Raw genomic sequence first — 17,792 nt, 5'->3', positions numbered from 1 at the left:
TGGTTTTCTTGCCCAGCAGGCTTAGGCTGCTGCACAGTCTTTACAATAAATGTGTATTTTTACTTTAAAAGAAAGTAGTAATGTGACTAGTATATAACTAGTCACTATACTACTATACTAGTAGTAAAGTATAGTTCATGGTTTGGACGATTTTTTCTTCGTTTTATTATTGTAACTTTAAACATGACTGAAAAGTGTTAGTGTATATGGCTTGTGTAGAAAGTTTTATTTCAGTATCTGAGAGGAAATTGCCAAGAGTAAATACCCAACAAACAAACAAACAAAAGGAAAAGCCCCCACCACCAAAACCCTGCAGCAGCAGCAGCAATGGCCCTGATGTGCCACAGTTTAGAGTGTAGTTGTAAAGTAGTAAATACAGATCAAACACTTTGTTTCCTTATTTTAACTTGATTATAAGGACCCTTTCCTTATCCGGGGAAAATGCAGACGCCCTCAGCAGTTTGGGTTACTAAGTTACCATAATGAATTGGGGTTGAGACCTCAGTAGAGGCTGTGCTGGATCGTCTGTGGGAACATTTTCGTATCTCTGGTACCAATCTGGCACCTTTCAGGCAAAGTGCGTGTAGAACTTGCTTAGAAATTATCCCATGTTTATGTGAACTGGGTTTCAATATTAAGGTATGTTTTATATTGCTTTTATTAAAAAAAAAAAAAGAAACAAAAAGGAGGGGGCATTCACAATGTAGGTCAAATTCTTGTGAAACCTCTTTAAAAAAAAGACTTGTATTTGCATAAAAAAAGGCATGTGGGACTGCCTGAGAAGTGCACAGACTCCTGTAACTTTCTGAATTATCTAAATGGGTGATTTAAAATGCAAAGGGAAGGGGGTTTACCTGTAATATTTTTGGCCATAAGGATTTTTTTTTTTTTTTTTTTTTTTTTTTTTTTTTTTTTTTTTTTTTTTTTCCTTTCTGAATTACAGCCCCCTGAAAATAGGGGGTTTTAGAAAGAAAGTGCTGACACAGCCTTGACTACAGAGCAGTGCCCTGCTTGCTGCTGCAATAATTGTCCAGGCAGTGTTTTCTGCTTCCCTGCCATTTTGCTTTACATTCCTCCAATCCATTCCATTTTTAACTTTCCGAAAGTTTGGTATTATTGCGAGCCCCCGGCGTGTGTGCAGCCGCCGGAGGAGCGAGGTTGGCAGAGTAGCATGGACTTGTTAATCTCAGCCTGATCTTGTCAGCAACAGCAGAGCCGAGAGAGAGAGGGAGAGAGAGAGAACTCCGGCTGGGGCAGCGCTCCAAAGGTTCGTCTCTTATTTTTTTTTTAATCCCTAAATCGCGTCTCCGCGGGCAAGCGCGGGGTGTGCGGAGCGCGGGGGCTCCGCGGCGGGGCCGTGAGCGCGTTCGGCCGCGGTGTTTGTGTGCCGGGGCTCGCCGCTCTGTCTGTCTGTCTGTCTGTCTGTGTGTGTGCTACGGCCGAGGAGACGCCGAAGGAGAAGAAACCCTGTTGGTTCTCCATGCAAATGACCGCTTTGGTTGTAACAAAAGCCTTGATGTTGGGCTTGGAAAAATGATCTGACAGTGTAACAACCCCAGGCCACTTTCGCCATGTTTTTGTTTATTCATGTTTCATTCCGTTTTCCGTAGCTATCTCGCAGATGTTTCTAATTTCACTGTTTGTTGTTGGTTTGGGTTTTTTTTTTTTTTTTTTTTTTTTTTTTTTTTTTTTCTTCTCTCTCTTTCTTTTTTACACCGTCGAGCCTTTTCGGAGTTAGCAAGAAAACGTGTGAAAGAATGTTAACAAAACAGAGAGGTGTTGCAGATGTTTATACTTTAGTTCTTGCGTTGCGCCTGGCGATTCTGGCAGAGGGATTCGGTGCATATGAAGGAACGTAAGAAGCATCTGTTTTACCTACCGAGCTTGTGGTTTCGAAATGTGCCCATTGTAACTTGAATATTTACATAAACAGATGAAGTGAGCACGTTCCCGGTGCAGTGTGGCAGGTCGAGATTCTCATTTGTTTGCTACTGTTTTTGAAGGGGGGAGGAAGGTGGGGGAATCCAAAAGAGCAAGGAAAGGAATATCTGTGACACAACATGTATGCTCCTAGATAAACTCCTGCCATCTCGGAGTGCCTTTAAATATTTGAACAGCTTCCGTTAAGTCAAATAAAATTGGTTACCATGAGAAACAAAAAAGTCTAATAGAATAGTTGAGCACAGTAATGAAAATCTGAATGTAACATTGTTTCAGAATCATTCAAAGAACTGGATTAGACAGAAAACCTTGTCAATAACGTAACATTTAAACATTTTTTGCTTCTGAGATCCTGGAAAACAGCAGTACACAGTACAGAAATAGCAGAGGTGGATAGTATGCTATCTTACAGTCGCATAAATTGAAACGTAATCACCTACTAACGATATTAAAATCAGTCTGGTTGTAGAATTTTATGCTTGATGAATGTATTGAGGCATACACAAATAAAATCTGAAATCTTAAAGGACAATGATTCAATGTCCGGAGCCAGTGGTTAAATCAGATGTGGTAACTATGGTGAGAGGTAAAGTTACTTAGCTTCCCACAGACCATGCATATGTGGATTTCTTTTCGTATAATGGAGATTAAGGAGAAAAGGATTAGAAAATCTAAAGAGAAATTTTGAGTAGGAGACCTGTAGCCTTGCTATGGGAATTAACACTGTGGAGGCTTTTAAGAGAGAGGCAGGGTGGAAGTAAACACTCTCTTGTAATATATATTGATGATAATTCTAGAAAGGAGTCTTTCTGGTTGGGAGTATCAACAGCGGCTCATGCATACAGGAACAAAATCAATCCTCTGCATATTAAAATAATCCTCCTACTCCAACAAAACAAAAGCAGAACCCTGCATAGATTTTCACATTACAAAGTGGCAGCACAAAATCAGGTAAAATCTGCTATTCTGAGTGAATGAATTTTAGGTTTTTGCAGAATGAAGCAATATTGGTTTATTTGGATTGCTTCGCATTCCTATTTTTAAGCATGTCTATGATATGTGTTTAGGATTTTTTTAAACTTCAAAAATGGTGGTCATAGGAAGTAGGAAATAAAATCAGAGCTTAGTGTTCTAGCTGGTAAATATTGGGGGAGTTTGGACTACAGCCAGGAGAGACTTGGACCACATTTCTGATTTTCCTTGAGTTGAGAGGCATCAGTGTTATCCTGAGCTTCTCAGGGAAGAACTTCAGTTTATGCTGATCAGCTCCAAGGGGCATGGGAAGGATTGTCATGCCTGCACATAAAACTCTGGTGTTCTGAGAGAGCCACCAGAGATGCTAATTAGTGATTAGCAATTTGAAAGCTTAGGAAACAGAAAGGAGAGAGGTCAGGTTCAATTTCCAGCATAGAGGGACCAGTTCCCTGTAATAGTGAAAAGTTTTTACATTTACAGGGAGAGTGCAGAGCCAGCTGGGGGACATGAGGTGTGTTCAGCTTTCTGGTAATAGGTGCTGAAGCGTACTGGGGTTTGGCAATGCATTAGACACATCTTTAATAAAATACTGTAAAGTTCAGGGTTTCCCCTCCTCCCTGCCCCCACTGAGGTTGTAAAACACTTGTTTTATGAGAAGCTGGCAGGGGAACTGCTAGTTGAGCACAGCCTAGAAGCACGGTGTTACGAGTTTTAAGGTGTTTGTGGATTTGCTAGGAAACACTTTGAGCTTTTTGTGGGTTGTAATCCCAGTTTCCCTTATCAGCTGCTCTAAGAGGGTGTTATCAGGTACCTGTTCAGGACACTGGGTTCACTATCACCGTGCAACATTGCTGGTTAAACCCATGAATGGAATGTATGCTCCTGGACTTCAGGCCAAATCACTAAAAATAGGCCAAACAACAGTGAAATTCACATTTTTTACAAATTGTTTTCACAATAGGAATGGTCAACACATTTTATTGACTTTTCTGTTTGAATTGTCACTTCTTCAAAGGGATTAAACGTTCACTAATTGTATTCTCTGCTAATAAGAAGGAAGAGGAGGAAAAGTATTGAATTGCTGCTATCAGTGGACAATATCTTGCTTTTTTCTTCATGTTGGAATTGACATTTATGGAGTGGTACGTTGTTATTGCATTAATAATGGATTATTATTTCACAGGAAAATTTTTATTTATATAGAGATTACTATTTTAGATTGAAGCAGAAAGCTTCCATATCTAGAGCAAAGCTCAGATATAGCTACTGATGCGTAACAATTCATTTCCTTTTCAGTGTGTTTTGAAATTGTTTTATCATCCTCCTTTATTAGGATGTATTATATTTAAGAACAACCAACCTGATATTTCAGGCACAGGATGCTGTATAACCTAATGGATAGGAATAGTGGAATTGGAAGAAATAGTGTTTTTCTTTCTTTGCTATTGGATTAGGACAGATCAATTCACCTTTCTGTTTCCCATCTACAAAACAGGTAATGGTAATTCCTTCAATAACTACTGATGAAATTTTGAGATGAGCAATATTTTGTCTTACAGCAGCACACATTGTGGATACTGACATATTTGCACCAAAAGTCCTAAACCATTAAAAATAATTAAAATACTAGTGATTTGATAATAAAATGTTTGCAGAAGAAAAATCAGAATTAATAAGGAGGCTTTTTCAGACACTTGTGACTAATGTGGGGTTTTGTAGGGTAGCTGAATATCAGCTGGCTGATAGAGAGTGAGAATTGACAGATTATACATGTCTAGTTTAAATCTTGAACGAAAGGCAGCGCTGACAGAACCACAGGACACAGCCTCAAGGGAAATATAGGCTGGATATTAGGAAGAAGTTTTTACAAAAAGGGTGATAAAGCTCTGGAATGGTCTGCCCAGGGAGGGTGGAGTCATCATCCCTGGATGGGTTTAAAAGAAGATTGGATGTGGCACTGGGTGCCAGGGTTTAGTTGGGGTGTTGGGGCAGGGATTGGACTCCATGATCTTGAAGGTCTCTTCCAACCTCATCATTCTGTGAGTTCTGTGAAAAGATGGGCTGTTATTTATCTAATTTGATCAGTTTAATCAATTGACAGAGAAGATAATTTACATATAAAACTTTGTGACAAAATGTAAGCCATCATAGTTTGAAGTACAAATTGCCCCTTAAGTTTCCAGTTTCCTTCATGTGTGACCCTGCTTCAGTTATCTACTCATATCTTTATCTTTGTAGACAGCAGAGTCAGTATTTTGTTACTGAAAATGATCACTTGCTGTGGTTTGGTTTGAGGTACTGTTTATTTTTTTTTAATAAAATTGAAATAGTCAAAACACTTTTAAAAATATACTTTTATTTTTCTGTTTAAAGGACAAAATTTTATTCTAAAAAGAACTCTAATATTAAAATCCAATTTTTCCAACAGTATTCCCTTTGACAGGAGTATTTTTCTTCATGTTCAGAACAAGACAATATGGCTTAGTTTGTAAAATTTGTTTATACAATGGTATTTTCTGAGTACACAGTGCCTGGAATATGTCTTAGCACATAAAAAATAGAATAAATAAAAGCTTTTGTATCCAAACAGCTTCTGTTTATATTTCTCAATAAGAGGTGTGTGTGGAGAAGGATTCTTGTAGCTTTGAGAAACTGAGTGTATGCTTTGTCTTGTAAATTATGTCATTTGTTATCTTGGTAAATCTTAGAGCAGCAACTACATGACAGTTTCCTTTTAGAGCAGTAAAGATCAGGTGGTGTTTCTGTGGAAATCATTCTAACTTATGCTGTGTTCTTGAGGTATTTCTCTACCTTTCTATCCGTGCTTGGGTTTTGTGGAGGGAAGTTAACCAGGGATACTGTTGTGATCTGGTAATGCCTGTGCAAACTGGAATATATTCCCAGTGTTTTGCAAGAAGATAATGATGGTTTGAAAGCTTTTGCATGCCTTGTTTTTTTTTTTTGTTTTTTTTTTTTTTTTTTTTTTGTAGGTCTTTCATAAATTCCCTGCTTTGCTTACTGATAGGCCTCCAGAAAGAGCATGGTGTGACATTTTCTCATATATTCTTTTAAACTGTAAAATGTATGTGTATCTTTTCTGGTGCTTTGTTTATGCTGTGCTGTGACAGACAAGTAGAGAAAAAAAAAGTGCTATACTTAAGAATACTTAGAATAATATATTCTTTAAATAACAACTTCTGAGATCCTCTCTTCTTTCATCCTTCATCTCTGCAGTGAGGGAGTGGTATCAGGGAGAAATCGTCATTCTGACTTTTTCATATCAGTGATGTGAATTTAATCTAATGCAGTTACTGTATCATTCCTCAGGCCCTCTAGTACAAATAGATAGAAAAACATCCATGATATTGTTCAACATGAGTTGAGAGGCAACCAGTGGAGTTCAGACTGTGGGAAGCAAAGAGATGTGTTACATTTAAATTGTTGTGCACAGGTTGATGTGTTTCCTCAAATGTTGGCACAGAAATGAAAGAAAAGATCCTGTTTACTTTTAGGGTCAAAGTGTCTGGGAAGGATTCACTCGAGAAACAATTGCCATTTCCCATTTTACTCTATGACTGTGGGACAGGAAATGGATTTTGCAGATTTTTACCTCCTGGGAAGTCAGCTTCAAGAAAGTAAAGATTGTGGTAGAGTCATTGGACCATAAAAGTTAAGCAGATAAAATCATTTAATCTGTTGGGGATAGAGTGTATTACTTTCATCCCTATGTTGTTAGGCTGCTGAAGATATCAAAAACAGGGTGTGTTCATCCTTGTTGGAACAATTAAAAACATAACTTTTCTGATCCTTATAGGACTATATCAAAATCAACACCCTTTCATCCTGGCTGTGTGTGTCAAGGTTTCTGCACCTTGTTGATATTTTATTTGAATAAGGCTGAATTAAATCTATGTCACATTGCTTTTAATTTGAGCATCTCTGCCCACCTGATTAAGGGAGAACTTAACCTGTGGAAATGCTAAAAGCTTGTACAGAAAGGATTGTCTGCTCCTGCTTGACTGGGGGCAGCAGTATAAACCTAGAGAGGACAAGAAGTTAGCAGTAGAGTGCACAAGTTGAAGAAATAGATAGTTTCAAGTTTCTAATTAGCATTGCACACCAAAGTTAGTAGATGCATAGATAAGTATGGCAGATATTTCCAGCAGTCTTTAATGTCATTCTAAGTTTTGTATACTTGCACTTGGTTTTGTTCTGTATTTAACTACATTTTTACCTCTGTTTTGTGTTGTTTGTTTCAGTGTTTGTAGTTGATTGATAGTGTTTTGTCTTGCAGTAATGTCTCCTAAATACATATACATAATTTCCTTTTTCTGATTTAGAGCCCATTGGCAGTTTCTCTGCTTAGTGCTAGTTCAGATTTCTCAGAACTGCCAGTAAGATTTTATATTCCTTTAGATGTGTTTCTAGATGGAGCAATGTCAGAATTGGGTAAGGAAAGGCGCAGCAGTCTGGTCTTGAGTTGGTTTGTAGGCTGTGGTTGTTCAGATCCCTCTTGGGAGAGAGGGACAGTCTATTAGCAAGCCTGAAGATGTAAGTGGGTGCTTTCTGTAGAGGTCTAGAGGATAAAATGCTAAACTGACCCTTCTGACATATGGGCAGCATGTTCTAATGAGAATTATGAGTGCAGTCTGGGAAGTTCCTCAGTGTGTTTATGATTGCTTCTGCCTCTATAAACAACTCCTTGCCAGCCCTTTTCTATCCCGGTGCTTTGATTTTGTGGGCAATTTCCGTCTGCATAATATCGATGAGTCAGAGTATTGTCAGCTGGAGTACCTCAAATTATATGAAAGGACATAGAGTACAAAATATTTTCCAGTGTTTTGAGAAGAGATGATGACATTCTGACAATTGGAAGGTAAGGCTGAAATGTGCAGGGCACCATGCTATGCATTTCTGATGTATTTTTTGGGAGCAATATCCTCAGCTGGACTGGAGTAATTTTTGGGAAGTCACTTCCCTGGTTGACAGCCATTTCCACAATTCTATTTACAGGGAATTCTGACAATGTCATAATTGGAAATTAATGTTTGATAAGAAGTGATCTGCACCTGGAACAGTAACTTTTTTAATACCTCATGTCAGTTTTCCAATTCTTCCTTAAAGTTAGAGTACTTCTCCTTCATGATATATTTAATAGCTTTGTGTTATAAAAAGTCAGGGCTTTTGTGCAGAGTCTCAGCTGTTACTTTCAGCTTGAGATGACTTTGTATCCTGAAAGGTGTTGTCTTAATGTCATCATTTGGCTTTAAATTGTAATTACTGAAACACATTGCCATTTACCATCCAGTAGTTGCACTTTGATCTTTGTGGGTCTCTTCCATCACAGGATATTGAATAATTCTGTGATCTTTCTTATCACAAAGGTTCACAATGGGCTTTTTTTAGGGGTGCAGGCAGGAATTTCTAAGAGTGTGATCACTTTAGTTTCAGTCTTCTTTCCTAAATTTGTAATTGGTGTAAAATTTGTCACAGTTTGCAGTGACCAAGTTTGTATTGTTCTGGAAGAAATTTGTGTGTGTTGCAGTCCAGGAAACCAGTGTATACCTGAAGCTGCTCTGAAGGCTTTCTATGCACCCATGGTTATTTATTGTAAGTATAGAAATTCTTTTACGTTAGTAGGCTGTTACCCAATGCTAATTAAAAATGGCAGTCACTGTTGTTGCAAATAGTAACCATTGACTGTGCAGTAAAAACTTCTGAAAAAGCCTATTTACTGCAAAATGGCTAAAAAATATGCAGTGTGGATATGAATTTGCCCTATCATCCTGAGAAGTTTGCCTACAGTAAGGAACCTATCTGGTGTTTTTCTCTTAAGTTAGCTTTTTTTGTTATTATCAGTCTTTGCATGTGTTTTAGAGCCTTGAAATGAAAGGTGTGATGTAAACACTAGGTGTTAAAAGGATCAGATAATTTTAATGTGATTTTAAAGAGGTATTTGTAGAGTTCTAGTTTTGACTTGCTGCACTTTGATAGCAAAAATGTTGCATATTTCATCAGCTTGAGACTGCAGTAAAATTTTGATTTAGAAATAGTGTTATGCCCAGCTACTTGTTAAAATAATCCTGTGTATTGGTCTCACTGCCATTAAAGTTTTACACAGTTTGCAGTGTGGTTCAGTATTTTTTCAGATTGGTGTTCACATTGATGTCAAGACTGACAGTAAAAATGGGTCTCATAAAAAGTAGGATAAGGCAGCAGATTGTAATTCAGCATTATATTTTTTTAGTTGTTCAGCATTGATACATACCACTGGATAGGACAGTTAACTCGAGATTAAATTAAAACTAAATTCAGTTCAAATTTTAAATGAAATAAAACACTGACACATTAGCTATCACTATGCAGTAAGAAAGAAATTGTCTTTTATTATGTGTGTGCTGAGTCTCTAAGGAAGAATATTGTTCTTTCATAAAACCATTATGAGTAATGGAGCTGGTGTCTGTACAAAATGAGTCTATATGGGCTTTTAACAAAACAGTGATGTATCAAAGAAGGTGGTTCCCAGCAGTATTTTCATGGTGTCAAATGCAGTGCATCTCTTAAGCAGAATAAACAAACATCCTGTCGCTGTTTAGTTATGCTACCAAAATAAATAACATGACATTCAACCAAAAGTCTTTTGCATTGTCCAAGACAAACATCCAGGGCAGTTGGCAGTCGTCTGTCCCCAAAGTACACTCTGGGATGGAGGTTTCCCTCTTCAACACTGACTCTTAAGTGATTGGGAAGGTTATGCTGAACAAACATCAGGGGAATTCCTGCTGCAGTTCTTTTGTGGGAAAAGAATTTGTCATGTTTCCAATTGCAAAACCCAGATCCAACAAGAATCTGAAATTTGAACTGACAAGCCAAAAGCTTGTTTGAATTTTCAGAGATCTTGGGACAATCTAAAAAAAGGGTCTTGAAAGTTTTCTGCTTTCAGAACTCTGTGGGAGATTGCCCAGACAGGTTATAGTGCCTCATTAAACCATGTTATAGACCAGTTTCTTATTGGACACTGTCAGTATGGGGGGAAAAAAACATATCCTGAGGAGTCTGCCAGAGCATGAAACAGGAAACACAAGATGGATTCACACCAGCAGTAGTTAAAGAACTGTGAACAGAAAGTTCTCTGCAAGCCTGACCTGTGGTGCTGATGGATGGTGGTGATGCTTGAACAAACAGTAAAATTGCAGTGATGTGCTGAGCTGGTTGTAGTGAAAATCTTTTGTGGGCTCTGAGGGACTAAGAGGTTGCAGGTAAGATGATAGTAGACAGTGGTCTCAAAAATATCTACCATTCTTTTTGTCATACTGATGAGAAAGAAGGCTCAGATCAGTGTCTCTGTATCCTGCTCAAGTGGAAGCTGCAATGGATTTTTCTTCTCCTTCAGAGAAAAAAGTGTCCTACAGCAAGTTCTGTAGTCACCTGATGATCTAGATATGAGTTTTCCTCTTTTCTAGAGAAAATAATCTAGGATCTTTCCACCAACTGCACTTAGTGCTTAAACCATAAAATTTACAGTCTTCATCTTCTCCTTTCTGTGTGGTGTGAGAATGGATTATTTGCCAAGACCTAATACCTATTCAAGCAGAGCAGAAAATTCACTGAACCTGGAAATAAAATCATGCATTCAAATGGCAAGAGGTGATACAACCCACACCCTCTACAGTGAGAAGCCTTCCCTATTCATTCTTTGCATTGCTTTTCCCTTATTAGTGATGGTTCTTTGATACCTTGTAAATCCCTTACCTGGGGAGGATGTGATGGAGTCACTTAGATTACAGTGCAAGAGGGAGTATGAAATTACTTATTTTAAGTAATTTCTTATATACTTATAAGCCACCTTATTTTTGTGGCTTCTCTTTATCAAAGTAGGCATGATCCCATTTTACTGTTCTTTTTGACTGGGGATTTGCTATTGCAAGATCTGAAATAAACTACTTTAAATCACGTTACAGACCAGTTTCTTATTGGACACTGTCAGTTTGGGGGGAAAAAAACATATCCTGAGGAGTCTGCCAGAGCATGAAACAGGAAACACAAGATGGATTCACACCAGCAGTAGTTAAAGAACTGTGAACAGAAAGTTCTCTGCAAGCCTGACCTGTGGTGCTGATGGATGGTGGTGATGCTTGAACAAACAGTAAAATTGCAGTGATGTGCTGAGCTGGTTGTAGTGAAAATCTTTTGTGGGCTCTGAGGGACTAAGAGGTTGCAGGTAAGATGATAGTAGACAGTGGTCTCAAAAATATCTACCATTCTTTTTGTCATACTGATGAGAAAGAAGGTTCAGATCAGTGTCTCTGTATCCTGCTCAAGTGGAAGCTGCAATGGATTTTTCTTCTCCTTCAGAGAAAAAAGTGTCCTACAGCAAGTTCTGTAGTCACCTGATGATCTAGATATGAGTTTTCCTCTTTTCTAGAGAAAATAATCTAGGATCTTTCCACCAACTGCACTTAGTGCTTAAACCATAAAATTTACAGTCTTCATCTTCTCCTTTCTGTGTGGTGTGAGAATGGATTATTTGCCAAGACCTAATACCTATTCAAGCAGAGCAGAAAATTCACTGAACCTGGAAATAAAATCATGCATTCAAATGGCAAGAGGTGATACAACCCACACCCTCTACAGTGAGAAGCCTTCCCTATTCATTCTTTGCATTGCTTTTCCCTTATTAGTGATGGTTCTTTGATACCTTGTAAATCCCTTACCTGGGGAGGATGTGATGGAGTCACTTAGATTACAGTGCAAGAGGGAGTATGAAATTGCCACCTTATTTTTGTGGCTTCTCTTTGTCAAAGTAGGCATGATCCCATTTTACTGTTCTTTTTGACTGGGGATTTGCTATTGCAAGATCTGAAATAAACTACTAATCATTTGTATTTTCTCATTTTTGCTTTCCAAACTCAAGGTATTTTATGACACAGGATACTGTTTTTCTAAACACAGAAATGCTTCCTGATGTAGGCTGTTTGGAGATGCATGTATTATAAGATCAATAATGTCATAAAGCATTTTAGACACATTTAGGTCGTGTAATGAGAGATGTTATAACAGGTGTGTCACAATTAGGTGTTTAAAAAAATTGGTGTTGACCCAAACTTTTTTTAAAATATTCTTCATTTGGGATGTGTGGGGTGCCGTGATAGCAAGAGGACTGAACATAAGTATCTTTGTTACTTCATATGTGAAAACACAAAAAGCAAAAGAGGGGTGCTGTCAGTTTTCACTTCTCTGTGTTTCAAAGTGTGCCACCTTCATTGTGGGCTTGTGCATCCTTGAGAGTCAGGTTAAGAATTATGCTGTGATATTCAAATTATTAAGCAACTTTCTGCTTCGAGTGTTTGAATGAGCTCAGGAGAAAGAATTTGTTCCCTCCTCTACCTTGTTTTGGGGGATAAGGCTCACATGTGATTTTATAACATTTAAACAGCTGTTACATTTAGTTCCAATTCCAGATAATTTTTAGGAAGATGGTTTGTTGTGGGAGTGCATTTTAGGCAGAGGTACACTTCTGTGCGGGAGGTATGCTTTTTTGGTGAGGAATTGATGCTGGAAATACTTAGATTTTTCTTTGGTGAATGAAAAAAAAAATCAGATGAACCCTTGGGTGTTCCAGAAATTTGTGTTAAAACAAGACTCTGATATCTCTGGGCTTGTGCCTTCTGGGTGAAGTGGTTGCTGCTTTTATGAGTTATAGATCTTCATACGTCAAGGCAGCAGAAAGAAAATGTGTGATTTAAAGACGACATAGAAACGTTTATTGCTCTAGATTCAATTTGTCGTATAAAACTATTGTTGTATCTGATGCTGATCAAGTCATAGGTTAAGGTGATAGTCACATTTATCCAGTGTTTGCAGCTCTCTGATAGTTTGATGTGGCTTTAATGGATTTGGATTATGGTTGATAAGCTACAAAGATGACGTAGGCCTGAAAGGTAAGGCAATAACCAGCACCTCTGTCTTGTGTCTTAGTCAGGTTTACAGCACAGCAAAACCCTGCCAAGCAATATAAAACCTTGTTAACATCTGTTGGGTATTAAAACAAATCACTGGTACCTTAATGCCTTGTTCCTCTTAAAGCTGAATATTGTTTCCTCCTTCCACTTCCATTGGAATCACCAGGGGATAATCTTATTGATACAGAAATGTGCTGCAAGTCATGGTATGGCCAAGCATTACCAGGACAAAATTAAGATAATGCCTTTAGGATTCCTTTGTATTCCTTTTTGGTTTCTTTACTAGATTTTTTGTTCATTACTCCTTGTTCTTTGTAAATGTTGCATTCTGAAATTGTCTCCTAGTGTCTGAAAATATAAGGCTGAATATTGGTGAGAAATCAACAAACAATAAAAGTCTGTCTGACATAAAGTCCTTTTCTGAGCTAGAACAGGCAATAATGTTATTTAGAGACTGGATTTTCAATGTTGAAGACCTAAAGTTTGAAAAGAATTTAAAAAGAAAAAAAATTTCACTTTTGCTCTAAAGAAGATTTGTGTCTTTTTCTATTTCTCCGTGATGGATTGCTGGAAGAATTATCTTGGAAAAACAACAGCTGCTTTCAGCTTTTATTTGGGTCAGATGTTTTTGTAATATAGCGTGTTTAATATTGAGAGAGAAATGAATCTGTAATTATAGAAATGCCTTTCTGTGAAGTGACACAAACTGATGCAGCCAGTGAGAGCAATGTGTGAGCTGCACATCAGTCATGAATTGTGCTCCACCAGTAGAGGTGGTGACAAAACTGTTCCTGACTATTTGTTTTCCATCAATATGAGAACTGTAGGAAAAGGGAAGGCAAACAATCCAGTAAGAAGGTATGTCCCAGTGTGATACTCATATGAGAAAAAGCATCTGGTTTGGCAGTTTGCTCATGGTTTTATCTGTGAAAGTTACTGATAAAATTGTGATGTATTATTTCACCTGTAGTGATACTGAGGTTGGCTACAATATTGAGACCAAAGAAACCCTTTAATTTCTCTCATTCAGCTTTTTAAAAAGTTTATTTGATGTGAGGCTGTTTTAGGATTCTTTCCAGATCTTTTTTTGTTTGTTTCACAGTACTTCATTTTATGCCCAATTTCATTGCAAGATACAAAATTTTACTAAATTATACTAATTTTTAAATTGTATTAAATCGTCGTGAAGACCTAAGTTTTGGAAAACCCAACTTGGAATGAGGAATAAAAAACTAATTAAAGTTTAATCTGAAGAGAAGGTTGCTAAAGGTTGATGTAACAGCTTTTAGGTGTGCAAGAAGTATTTGTAGAGACATGCTGGAAGAGTGAACTTGGATCAAAGCAAGAGAGTCAGGCAGGTTGAACTTCATTACCATGCAACCAGAAGATATTTTTTTGTTAGGCATAATGGTACAGAAACTCTGGGGTCCTCTGCCTGGAAATCCTACACAGTCTCTGTTACCTGAGACCTTTATCTCCTGTTTAGACAACTCTGTGTGGATTGAGGGAAGATGATCTGGGCTAGGGAAAGGAGCAGGCCAGGTGACCTCTTGAGTTCTCCCTTCCAGTTACTTTTTCTATGAACCTAAGAATAGAACAAGAATAGAGAAGTTTCAGTCCCTCTCACTTTTTTTTTTAATTGTGCTTTTTAATGAAGGGATATAACTCTGTCTGCGTGTTTTATTTGTTTTTTGGCATACGTGTTCTGGGGCAGTCAGCTGTTGGCAATGACTACCATATTTAACCAGTTTCCAGTGTGAAGCTATGAGCTATCAGTTAAAGATTCAATCTGTCCATTTAATTCAGGTGTTCTTCAACACTTCCTGGTGTGTGCAAGGACAGTAGGACACCCGCCAATGAGTTCGTGTGATCTGTGTTTTGGTTTTCATCCCTTTTCAAAAAATCTCTCTTCAGAGTGTGCCAGCTTTCCCTAGTTTACAGTTTGGCTTTAAAGGTATGAGATGCACCTCTGGAACATTTTCATATTTTCATCCTGTGGTTTTTTGGTGGTTTTTTTTTTTAATCTGGTGTAGCCTGCTATTTTATGAACTCTCTGAGTGTGTTTGTGTAAATGCTTATTCAGCCCTCATGGGTTTATTCATGACTGTATTGCTGAAGCATTTGGGAGTTCATTATGGTCCCTAGTTCCACATGAATTAAGTTGTTTTCTCAGAAAGTGGAGTTTTTGAAGAATTTTCTTCTTGATTTCCAGAGCTGTTTGGCCGACTCTTGTGTTATTGTGCAATTGCTGCTTGGGCAGTGCGAGCTCAGCATTTGCAGACCTTCTCCTCCTGCCCAGGCAGTGATTCAGATGCTGCATTTCCAGAATTTCCAGCACAGGTGGGTGGGAATTGGGCTGCACGGGTCAGGCTCCACTCTCACTGTTTGCACCCCTTCATGGAGTCCTCTCCTGGAGACCCCCCCTTCTCCCCTCCCATCCCTCCAAAAAAGAGATTTAATGAGAAAACCTCAATGTCCTCCCAGCACAGGCTTAGTCACACCAAATGAGTGAGCCTAACGAGCCTCTTGAGGAGAATGGTGTATTTACTGTTCCACCTGAAACCTGTGCCCAGAAATGTGATGATTAGATTTATGTGTTTGTCCTTAAGGGCAATTCTGTCTGCAATATAAGGCTGATGGAATTTTTTTTTTTTTTGCTATCTCATATGTCTGGCCAGACAATTCAAAGTTATGCTGGAGAAACAGTAACTTTTCTTTTATTCTCATGGCCAGAGTGTTTAGTGAGATTTAATTAATCTGGATCTTGAGAGTTCCACCTGGAGAAATAGCCGGATGAATTTGGTCAAATGAATTTTTAATTAGAGCACATACCCACTAATGACTGTATTTTTTAATTTAAGGTTTTATCTACTGCAAATTTGTACTCAAAGGACCTTAATTTTTTTTTTCTTTTACCGCTGATTTACTTTAGTAGTGTCTGCATGGAACTGCATTCCCTTGCTATTTTAAGGAAAAAAAAAATAAATCAAACTTCTGATGTGGAAATACTTAAATATTGTTAGACTGTGCAATTTGAACTGTTTATTAATCCAAAGGTTTAAGAAGGCTATTTCCCAGACTGTTTTCAATGGCTGATTGACAGATAAATTCTTGAGCTTTACCATAGGACTGAATTTTTTTCTATACTTCCAAACCTGATTCTTTTTGTCTGCCTCTTTCTCGTTGTCAGGTTCTTGAAACTTCTTTTGGATGATTTAAGAACTGTCTGCTTTGTGCTGCTGAAGCAGCCCATGGAAACATGGCAGTGCTTCATGTGGTTCTGAAATCAAGAGCAAGGCTGATGGAATGTGCCATGTTGGTCTAGCAAGGACTGAGATTTGTTTGGTTGTTCCTAAATTAAACCTGATTTATGCCCACAAAGGCTACCAAAGCTTCTCTCTTTCCCCTCCTTCTTATTTTCAAATGTCTGTAGAAGAAAGTATGCTTTTGGATATTGAAACAGGTGGAACCACTTAGCCAAGGAACTATAAAAATAAATTAGTAGAATATCTGGTATCTTCCCCTAGAATCATGTGGGTTTTCATTGCTGGAAGTCTGGTCAAATTCAGAAATGAATCTGGGCTTTTAATCTTGTATTCTGTTGAGGGTGAGTGTGTCCTATTGTTCTCCAGATTGCCTTGAGTGGTGCTGTTGCTTGAAAATGGAGTTTTCATTGAGCCCTCTGTACAATGTTTTACATTTCTTTCAGGCCTGTTCCAGAAAATTCTGTTCTGTGCTTTAATAGTAAATTAGTGATATTTATTAAAATAATTAGAAAATAATGCATGTAAATACCATTATATAGATATATCTATCTATGCAGAAATTTTCATGCTACTTTTGAAGTAGTTTGACTCACCAAAAAAGTAATGTTTGGCTATCAGAAAGATTTCTGAAAATATCTCCTGTAGAAAAAAATTGATGTTAACTTTACCCACCATAGGTAGGTGGTATAACACTGTTGTTCACTTTGCTTTTTCTGTTACTTTTTATGCTGCAGCTGAACCTCTCTAGTATACTAAAAATTAACAAAGAATATCTATGTAGTACCTAAACCTTAAATTATAGCTTATATGGTTTTACTTTTATTAAAGAGAAGTTGGAAAGGAATTTGCAGACTGTTTTGTAAATGTGCTTGCATATTGTAATTTAAAATAATGAGTATCTCATTGTGTTACTAGCATTACTCATAAATTTACATTCCTTGTTTTTCATTCTCAGTGTGTACATTGATACAGGAAAATTGCAGGACCAAGTATGCTGATTCTCAGAAAATTTTATTAAGTTTTCCTTTCTGCAATAAAAATCTGTATAATTCCCAAGTGCTTTTAATTCAAGTTTGAAAATGCATTTTAGTAAATATATTTTCATGGGTTTTTTGAGTAAATTAGGAGTATTTTAAAGAGTATACTAGAACTTTTTTGTAGTTTTAAGTATTTGTAGTGTGCAAGTATGTGACACTAGGAACCCTAAGAGTTAGTTGTTTTTAAAGATGAGGAGAAAGCAGGAAGGTAACAAAATGCTTTAATTTGTCTTGAACTTTTCTCTCACTTTGAAATATTTAGAACGATGACACTTCTATATGAGAATTACACTTTTTTTGCTAAAAAGGAATTAAGAAAATAAACTTCAGGTATTTGAAAATGAGAAATAGAATTGCAGAATCTTTGATCTTTTGATCTTTCAGTTGGGAGCAGGTTAGAGTCAGCTCAGCACAACCAGGACAGAGAAATTAAATAAACCAGCTTGTCAAACTTTGCAGTACACTTGCTGCTTTCTGGAAATACCTAGAGTATATGAAAAGCACTTGGATGTTTAGTTCTGTAAAAGCTGGCTAACAAGTTGTGTGTTTCACAATTTATTTTATTTGCAATACTTAAGTTACTGTTTGATTGCTCATTATTTTAATTACAG

The 17,792-nt window shown here is 37.4% G+C and overlaps 1 protein-coding gene across 3 annotated transcripts in view; it reads left to right on the top strand.

Moving 5' to 3' along the window:
• The window catches only part of CTBP1 (C-terminal binding protein 1), a 237,330-nt gene that overhangs the window by 3,197 nt on the left and 216,341 nt on the right, over window positions 1-17,792 (top strand). The window contains exon 1 of one of the 3 annotated variants that reach the window (XM_041468595.1): window positions 1,251-1,267. The exons of the other annotated variants lie outside the window; for them this stretch is intronic. The gene's annotated coding sequence lies outside the window, so the exon portion shown is untranslated. Of the gene's footprint in view, window positions 1-1,250; window positions 1,268-17,792 lie in introns of those variants that run through there. 3 annotated transcript variants of the gene reach the window in all.

The sequence above is a fragment of the Pyrgilauda ruficollis genome, unplaced genomic scaffold (assembly GCF_017590135.1).
Source record: "Pyrgilauda ruficollis isolate IOZ18807 unplaced genomic scaffold, ASM1759013v1 scaffold1, whole genome shotgun sequence".
Lineage (NCBI taxonomy): Eukaryota > Metazoa > Chordata > Aves > Passeriformes > Passeridae > Pyrgilauda > Pyrgilauda ruficollis.
Note: the sequence above shows the minus strand (reverse complement) of the source record. Positions and strands in the feature narration are given on the sequence as shown.